The sequence below is a fragment of the Hyla sarda genome, unplaced genomic scaffold (genome assembly GCF_029499605.1).
Source record: "Hyla sarda isolate aHylSar1 unplaced genomic scaffold, aHylSar1.hap1 scaffold_677, whole genome shotgun sequence".
In the NCBI taxonomy this organism is placed as follows: Eukaryota; Metazoa; Chordata; class Amphibia; order Anura; family Hylidae; genus Hyla; species Hyla sarda.
The window spans coordinates 135,376-145,065 of record NW_026610694.1 but is presented as its reverse complement, the minus strand read 5'-3'; the positions used below and the strand labels follow the sequence as shown (position 1 = coordinate 145,065).

General features: G+C 50.3%; 1 pseudogene; it reads right to left on the bottom strand.

The window, feature by feature from the left end:
- Window positions 1-525: 525 nt before the first annotated feature.
- Window positions 526-633, bottom strand: LOC130343260 (U2 spliceosomal RNA; annotated as a pseudogene).
- Window positions 634-9,690: the final 9,057 nt, after the last annotated feature.

Sequence of the window (9,690 nt, the reverse complement as noted above, 5' to 3'; positions counted from 1 at the left end):
TTTTTCCTATGCTGCTGCTTCTTATTTTTCTTCTTTTTCAGACCCTATCATTGCACTATTGCTTATTCAATACCAGCAGCAGATGGAGACACTATATTGCAACATTAGTTGTGAGCAGCAGTTTGTACAAACAAATGCCTCATAGCTGATGTCCTATCCATTATTGCAATGGATGGCTGGCTGGCAACATTTGTTTTTATTATTCCAATACCACAGTACCAATGCATGGTCACTCAACAGCAATGACACCCCCATGTCAATTAACAAGATTCAGCTCCCACTACCTGAAAGACAGCTACCTATCATGTCATGTCCAACCTGCACAGGTGTGCAGGTTGCTGAGCTTATTCAATTAAAGAGGACATTCAGCAGCAGCAGCAGTCCTGTGCCTGGTCGCTCCAACAGGGGCCAGACACAAGCGGCACAACCTATTGTCTTTTGCCTGCAGTAAGGGCCCACTGGACTAGCCAGCAAGCAGCTGCAGCAGCAAATAAACAGGTAATCTTTCTTTCCAACACTGAAACCTGGTGGTGCACTTAATATATGCTACCAGATAGGGGACATATCAGATATTAAACTGATAAAAACAGACACCACATTTGATCTCAGCCAAAAAGAAGGACGAGAAGTGATAACTGTCAAAGGGGAGGAACCCCTTCACATGCACCATCACTACTTGTAGGAAGGGAGGCTGGCTGGCAGCCTCCCATACACACCCTGGCTGGGTGGCAGTCACCCACCAGTACACACAGCAGACCCTAAACCCATATCATTATCATTATTGCTAAGCAGGAAGATGGGAGTCCATTTCACTCTGATGGACCATTTTTAAATGCAATCCATAACCTGGCTTTGGCAGGAACCTTTCTTTCGCCTCCTACTTGCATGTGATACTGGGTTTAGGATCTGCATAGGAAACACACACACACACACACACACAAGCACACACTTACATGTGTTGCCTGCTGACTGAGGACATACCTGCATCCTATTGGACTCACTTGTCTTGGTTAAATCCAGCTTATTTGACAACCTATGGTGCTGCTGCTTCTACTCATGGAAGTGCGGCTTCTGACAAGGCTGTTCTTTGGTGGGCCTAGGCGACATCACAATCTCCATGGTTACATACACAACAAAGGTCAGATGTTGTTTACACCTGGCCATGCCAGTGGTATTGAGTAGCATATCCCAGTGCTAAGGGTCCTGGGTGCAACAATCTTTCAATGGGGAATAGCCGAGCTGAGTTTGTCAAGTGCACCCATGTTTGCAACTCCAGCAATACACACATATTGTTACGCCGAGCGCTCCGGGTCCCCGCTCCTCCCCGGAGCGCTCGCAACATCCTCGCAATTGCAGCGCCCCGGTCAGACCTGCTGACCGGGTGCGCTGCGATACCTCTCCCAGCCGGGATGCGATTCGCGATGCGGGAGGCGCCCGCTCGCGATGCGCACCCCGGCTCCCATACCTGACTCGCTCTCCGTCGGTCTTGTCCCGGCGCGCACGGCCCCGCTCCTTAGGGCGCGCACGCCGGGTCTCTGCGATTTAAAGGGCCACTGCGCCACTGATTGGCGCAGTTGGCTTAATTAGTGTGTTCACCTGTGCACTCCCTATTTATACCTCACTTCCCCTGCACTCCCTCGCCGGATCTTGTTGCCATTGTGCCAGTGAAAGCGTTTCCTTGTGTGTTCCTAGCCTGTGTTCCAGACCTCCTGCCGTTGCCCCTGACTACGATCCTTGCTGCCTGCCCCGACCTTCTGCTACGTCCGACCTTGCTCTTGTCTACTCCCTTGTACCGCGCCTATCTTCAGCAGTCAGAGAGGTTGAGCCGTTGCTGGTGGATACGACCTGGTTGCTACCGCCGCTGCAAGACCATCCCGCTTTGCGGCGGGCTCTGGTGAATACCAGTAGCAACTTAGAACCGGTCCACCAGCACGGTCCACGCCAATCCCTCTCTGGCACAGAGGATCCACCTCCTGCCAGCCGAATCGTGACAGTAGATCCGGCCATGGATCCCGCTGAAGTTCCACTGCCAGTTGTCGCCGACCTCACCACGGTGGTCGCCCAGCAGTCGCAACAGATAGCGCAACAAGGCCACCAGCTGTCTCAACTGACCGTGATGCTACAGCAGCTACTACCACAGCTTCAGCAATCATCTCCTCCGCCAGCTCCTGCACCTCCTCCGCAGCGAGTGGCCGCTTCCGGCCTACGACTATCCTTGCCGGATAAATTTGATGGGGACTCTAAGTTTTGCCGTGGCTTTCTTTCGCAATGTTCCCTGCACTTGGAGATGATGTCGGACCAGTTTCCTACTGAAAGGTCTAAGGTGGCTTTCGTAGTCAGCCTTCTGTCTGGGAAAGCTCTGTCATGGGCCACACCGCTCTGGGACCGCAATGACCCCGTCACTGCCTCTGTACACTCCTTCTTCACGGAGATTCGAAGTGTCTTTGAGGAACCTGCCCGAGCCTCTTCTGCTGAGACTGCCCTGCTGAACCTGGTCCAGGGTAATTCTTCTGTTGGCGAGTACGCCATCCAATTCCGTACCCTTGCCTCCGAATTATCCTGGAATAATGAGGCCCTCTGCGCGACCTTTAAAAAAGGCCTATCCAGCAACATTAAAGATGTTCTGGCCGCACGAGAAATTCCTGCTAACCTGCATGAACTTATTCATCTGGCCACCCGCATTGACATGCGTTTTTCTGAAAGGCGTCAGGAGCTCCGCCAGGATATGGACTTTGTTCGCACAAGGCGTTTTTTCTCCCCGGCTCCTCTCTCCTCTGGTCCTCTGCAATCCGTTCCTGTGCCTCCCGCCGTGGAGGCTATGCAAGTTGACCGGTCTCGCTTGACACCTCAAGAGAGGACACGACGCCGCATGGAGAATCTGTGCCTGTACTGTGCCGGTACCGAACACTTCCTGAAGGATTGTCCTATCCGTCCTCCCCGCCTGGAAAGACGTACGCTGACTCCGCACAAAGGTGAGACAGTTCTTGATGTCAACTCTGCTTCTCCACGCCTTACTGTGCCTGTGCGGATATCTTCCTCTACCTTCTCCTTCTCTACTATGGCCTTCTTGGATTCCGGATCTGCAGGAAATTTTATTTTGGCCTCTCTCATCAACAGGTTCAACATCCCGGTGACCAGTCTCGCCAGACCCCTCTACATCAATTGTGTTAACAATGAAAGATTGGACTGTACCGTGCGTTACCGCACGGAACCCCTCCTAATGTGCATCGGACCTCATCACGAAAAAATTTAGTTTTTGGTCCTCTCCAATTGCACTTCCGAAATTCTTCTTGGATTACCGTGGCTTCAACGCCATTCCCCAACCCTTGATTGGTCCACAGGAGAAATCAAGAGCTGGGGTACTTCTTGTTTCAAAGACTGTCTTAAACCGGTTCCCAGTACTCCCTGCCGTGACCCTGTGGTTCCCCCTGTAACCGGTCTTCCTAAGGCTTATATGGACTATGCTGACGTGTTTTGCAAAAAGCAAGCTGAGACTTTACCTCCTCACAGGCCTTATGACTGTCCTATTGACCTCCTCCCGGGTACTACTCCACCCCGGGGCAGAATTTATCCTCTGTCCGCTCCAGAGACTCTTGCTATGTCTGAATACATCCAGGAAAATTTAAAAAAGGGGTTTATCCGCAAATCCTCCTCTCCTGCCGGAGCTGGATTTTTTTTTTGTGTCCAAAAAAGATGGCTCCCTACGTCCTTGCATTGATTACCGCGGACTTAATAAAATCACGGTAAAGAACCGCTACCCCCTACCTCTTATCTCAGAACTCTTTGATCGCCTTCAAGGTGCCCACATCTTTACCAAACTGGACTTAAGAGGTGCTTATAATCTCATCCGCATCAGGGAGGGGGACGAATGGAAGACTGCATTTAACACCAGAGATGGACACTTTGAGTATCTGGTCATGCCCTTTGGCCTGTGCAACGCCCCTGCCGTCTTCCAAGACTTTGTTAATGAAATTTTTCGTGATCTCTTATATTCCTGTGTTGTTGTTTATCTGGACGATATTCTGATTTTTTCTGCCAACTTAGAAGAACACCGCCAGCATGTCCGCATGGTTCTTCAGAGACTTCGAGACAATCAACTTTATGCCAAAATGGAGAAATGTCTGTTTGAATGTCAATCTCTTCCTTTCCTAGGATACTTGGTCTCTGGCCAGGGATTACAAATGGACCCAGATAAACTCTCTGCCGTCTTAGATTGGCCACGCCCCTCCGGACTCCGTGCTATCCAACGTTTTTTGGGGTTCGCCAATTATTACAGACAATTTATTCCACACTTTTCCACTATTGTGGCTCCTATCGTGGCTTTAACCAAGAAAAATGCCAATCCCAAGTCCTGGTCTCCCCAAGCGGAAGACGCATTTAAACGGCTCAAGTCTGCCTTTTCTTCTGCTCCCGTGCTCTCCAGACCTGACCCATCTAAACCCTTCCTATTGGAGGTAGATGCCTCCTCAGTGGGAGCTGGAGCGGTCCTTCTACAAAAAAATTCTTCCGGGCATGCTGTTACTTGTGGTTTTTTTTCTAGGACCTTCTCTCCGGCGGAGAGAAACTACTCCATCGGGGATCGAGAACTACTGGCCATTAAATTGGCGCTTGAGGAATGGAGGCATCTGCTGGAGGGATCAAAATTTCCAGTTATCATTTACACCGATCACAAGAATCTCTCCTATCTCCAGTCTGCCCAACGGCTGAACCCTCACCAGGCCAGGTGGTCGTTGTTCTTTGCCCGTTTTAACTTTGAAATTCATTTTCGCCCTGCCGACAAGAACATTAGGGCCGATGCCCTCTCTCGTTCCTCGGATGCCTCGGAAGTAGAGGTCTCTCCGCAACACATCATTCCTCCTGACTGTCTGATCTCCACTTCTCCAGCCTCCATCAGGCAAACTCCTCCAGGGAAGACCTTAGTTTCTCCACGCCAACGTCTCGGGATTCTCAAATGGGGACACTCCTCCCACCTCGCAGGCCATGCGGGCATCAAAAAGTCCTTGCAACTCATCTCTCGTTTCTATTGGTGGCCGACTCTGGAGACGGATGTTGTTGATTTTGTGCGGGCCTGTACTGTCTGTGCCCGGGATAAGACTCCTCGCCAGAAGCCTGCTGGTCTCCTTCATCCTCTGCCTGTCCCCGAACAGCCTTGGTCACTGATTGGTATGGACTTTATTACAGACTTACCCCCATCCCGTGGCAACACTGTTGTTTGGGTGGTCGTTGATCGATTTTCCAAGATGGCACATTTTATTCCTCTTCCTGGTCTTCCTTCAGCGCCTCAGTTGGCAAAAAATTTTTTGTACACATTTTTCGTCTTCACGGTTTGCCCACGCAGATCGTCTCGGATAGAGGCGTCCAATTCGTGTCTAAATTCTGGAGGGCCCTCTGTAAACAGCTCAAGATTAAATTAAACTTCTCTTCTTCTTATCATCCCCAATCCAATGGGCAAGTAGAAAGAATTAACCAGGTCCTGGGTGACTATTTACGGCATTTTGTTTCCTCCCGCCAGGATGACTGGGCAGACCTTCTACCATGGGCCGAATTCTCATACAACTTCAGAGTCTCTGAATCTTCTGCTAAGTCCCCATTTTTTGTGGTGTACGGCCGTCACCCTCTTCCCCCCCTCCCTACTCCCTTGCCCTCTGGTTTGCCCGCTGTGGATGAAGTGACTCGTGATCTTTCCACCATATGGAAAGAGACCCAAAATTCTCTTTTACAGGCTTCATTCCGCATGAAAAGGTTTGCCGATAAGTAAAGAAGAACTCCCCCCATTTTTGCTCCCGGAGACAAGGTATGGCTATCTTGGTCCTTTCAAAGTCTTGTGCCAGATTAATCCTGTCTCTTACAAACTCCTTCTTCCTCCTTCTCTTCGTATTCCCAATGCCTTCCATGTCTCTCTCCTTAAACCACTCATCATCAACCGTTTCTCTCCCAAACTTGTTTCTCCCACTCCTGTTTCCGGTTCTTCTGACGTCTTCTCCGTGAAGGAGATACTGGCCTCCAAGACGGTCAGAGGGAAAAAAAATTTTTGGGTGGATTGGGAAGGCTGTGGTCCAGAAGAGAGATCCTGGGAACCTGAGGACAACATCCTAGACAAAAGTCTGGTCCTCAGGTTCTCAGGCTCCAAGAAGAGGGGGAGACCCAAGGGGGGGTACTGTTACGCCGAGCGCTCCGGGTCCCCGCTCCTCCCCGGAGCGCTCGCAACATCCTCGCAATTGCAGCGCCCCGGTCAGACCTGCTGACCGGGTGTGCTGCGATACCTCTCCCAGCCGGGATGCGATTCGCGATGCGGGAGGCGCCCGCTCGCGATGCGCACCCCGGCTCCCGTACCTGATTCGCTCTCCGTCGGTCTTGTCCCGGCGCGCGCGGCCCCGCTCCTTAGGGCGCGCGTGCGCCGGGTCTCTGCGATTTAAAGGGCCACTGCGCCACTGATTGGCGCAGTTGGCTTAATTAGTGTGTTCACCTGTGCACTCCCTATTTATACCTCACTTCCCCTGCACTCCCTCGCCGGATCTTGTTGCCTTTGTGCCAGTGAAAGCGTTTCCTTGTGTGTTCCTAGCCTGTGTTCCAGACCTCCTGCCGTTGCCCCTGACTACGATCCTTGCTGCCTGCCCCGACCTTCTGCTACGTCCGACCTTGCTCTTGTCTACTCCCTTGTACCGCGCCTATCTTCAGCAGTCAGAGAGGTTGAGCCGTTGCTGGTGGATACGACCTGGTTGCTACCGCCGCTGCAAGACCATCCCGCTTTGCGGCGGGCTCTGGTGAATACCAGTAGCAACTTAGAACCGGTCCACCAGCACGGTCCACGCCAATCCCTCTCTGGCACAGAGGATCCACCTCCTGCCAGCCGAATCGTGACACATATGTGTATCTATCTATCTCTCTCTCTCTCTCTCTCTCTCTCTCTCTCTCTCTCTCTCTCTATATATATATATATATATATATAGATATTGTGATGATTCCTCCTTGGGGATTAGCTCTGGGATCGTCCTGGTCACTTGCCACGTGACACGTTCCTCACAATAACACCAGAGACCACAGTTCCGCATACAAGTCTGGCTCCTCGCCAGATTTATTTCCACAGGTTGCAGGTAAAACAAAACATAGACAGGAACAAAATAAAGTCCTAGACAGTCTGGTCACTGACTACACATGTCAGCATGCCCTGACTACGAACTGGTGAGCTTCCCTCAGCCAGTTAAACATGTGTCTCCTGCAACCTGTTACTCACAGTTCACACCACTTCTTGGACCACTCGTAGCGCCTTCTACGTGTTACCTAAACAGGGTCTGTGTGTCTCCCCCTCTAACAGCCAGCATACTGTTTCCAAGGGAGAGCCCCAACTATTCTGATTCCTTTTCTTTTACACACACTTCCCCTTCCTGATACCTCATTAATCAGTCCACAGGTGGAGCATGCTCCAGAGTTAGTGAGGGAAATACAGCCTTTCCCTTGCCACACTGCCACAAATCCCCCCCCCCTCCCCTCTGCTCAGACCACCGGGAAGGAGCTCTTTTATTCAAAAGGCAGAGTCCAACTTCCTTTTCTTTTCCTTGGTCAACTTTTGTCCCTCAGTCTCTGAAGTCCTTGACTTTTTTTTTCCGGATTTTTACCAGCCACCAATTGCAAGTCTCTCGGTCACACCTCTCCAGTACTAGGTTCTTCACCCTGGTGTGGGCAGGGTTCTTGAAATTAAGGAGAGAGAGGACCGATGCTTCTAACCTTTGTCTTCTTCTGGCTTGCCAGACCTCTGCCTCTGCTTCAGAGAATCTTTCGGTCTCAGTGGCTTCACCAACCACTGTCTTGTTCTCTGTAGCTTCAGAGGACCTCTGACACGGGTCCATCTCAGTTTCAACTATAGAGTACTTCCCACCTGGTTTCACCACAGTTTTGACTTCAGTGCATTTCTCACATGGTTTCACCTCATCCCTTCCAGCTTTCTCTTCAGTGGCACCAGCTTCCTCATGTTTGGCTTCAGAGTCTTTGGCTCCTTCAGATTCTTGTCTAGAATCAGCTTCTCCTACTGTTTGGCTCTTCTCTGCAACTTCTTCAGGCTTACTCTTCTCTTCACCTGTAGCTTCAGTTGTGCCATTCTCTTTACTCATAGCTTTTGAGGTTGACTCTGGTTTAGCTTCTGCTTCAGAAGATTTCTCTGTCTCAGCATTACCTTCAGAATTTTTGGTCTGCTCAGGTTCAGAGGATTTCCCGCCTGACTCCTCCTTAGTCTCCACTTCAGAGGATTTCACACCAGGTTTCTGCTCAGTCCTAGCTTCAGGGGACTTCTTACAGGGCTTCACCTCAATCTTAGCATTAGAGGACTTTTTACCAGGCTTCAGAGAAAGCATCCCTGTATCCCGTAACTTCTGCCCCAGAAGCCTTTCTTGAGCCAATTCCCCCATAGCTTGGTCTCTGCTCTCTTTTAGGACTTCCTGGTCCTCTTCCTTTTTCTCACATTTTCGCTGCTTACACTGGAGCTTAGCGGACTTCATCCTCTCACTGTCAAGTAACTCTCTCAAGTCCCTGACAGTATCTTCCGAAGACAGCAATTGTTTCCTCAACTGTTCATTGTCCGCCAGAACAGCCACCTGCTCGTAGAGTGGCGCTCCCAGCAAAACCAAGGCAGCTACGTGGGACCTTCTGCGCATTTCGTTCTGCATTTCCAGGCTCTCTTTTAAGATCTTCATGTCATCTTCCAGCTTTATATATTTCAGCTGCTCACTCTTGAGTTTAGCAGAGTTCATCTTCTCACTGCCCAGCAACTGTTTCTTGGTTTTCTCTAACTCATTGATACATTTTCCACTCTCACCAATCTGTTCAGATAGATCTGAGATCTCCTGTTGCAAGTTCTTGTTTTCATGTTTCAGAGTCTCAACTTGTTTCAGGGCCTCCTCATACTGCTCACGGAGCAAGTCATTGTCATGACGAGCAGATTGAAGAGCATGTGCAAGGGCATTCTTCGCCTTGACTTCCTCCTCAAGTTGTCTCTTAGCTTTAGAGACTTTCTCCAGATTGCTGGCAAGAGCCTCAACTTCCATCTTCATTTCATTCTTCGTTTTTTCTATTTTTTTCATGGCTACCAGCCTAGCCTTGTGATCACTCCACAGAGCCTGATATGCACCATGTAGAAGACTCACTTCTTCTTCCTGGAATGACATCCGCTTGGCCAGACTCTCCACTTCACTCTCCTTGCTGGTCACAAGACCCTGGGAGAGGGACAGTTCATCCTGCAGAGCCACAAACTCACTTCTGTGGTGATCCATGACTTTTTCCAGCTGAAGCCTCGCTTCTTGCTCTTTCTTAAAGTCAGCAAGTGATTTGTCCTTCTCCTCTGTCAAGCAATGTACCTCTTTTTCTTTTTCCATCAACTTCACAGAAACCATCTGCAGGGTTTCTTCCAGATTCTGGATCTGCTCCAGTTTTTTTTCAAGGCCAGCTCGTCTTTTCCGAGACCTTTTACTGACAGCGGTCTCCTCACTCTCGCTGTTAGACCTTGAGACATCCTCTGGTCCTCTGTCAGACACTCGACCCAGCTCTTCTCCATCTCTAGATGAAGTCTCCCCCTTTTTCGGGGTTGTGGCCACTTGTGCCTCATTATTATCATCAACAACAGGTGCCACTGACACCTGGCCCTCTTCCTCTCCCACCACGTTGGCAACTCAGGAGACTCTTGCTAAACACTCCCGTCGG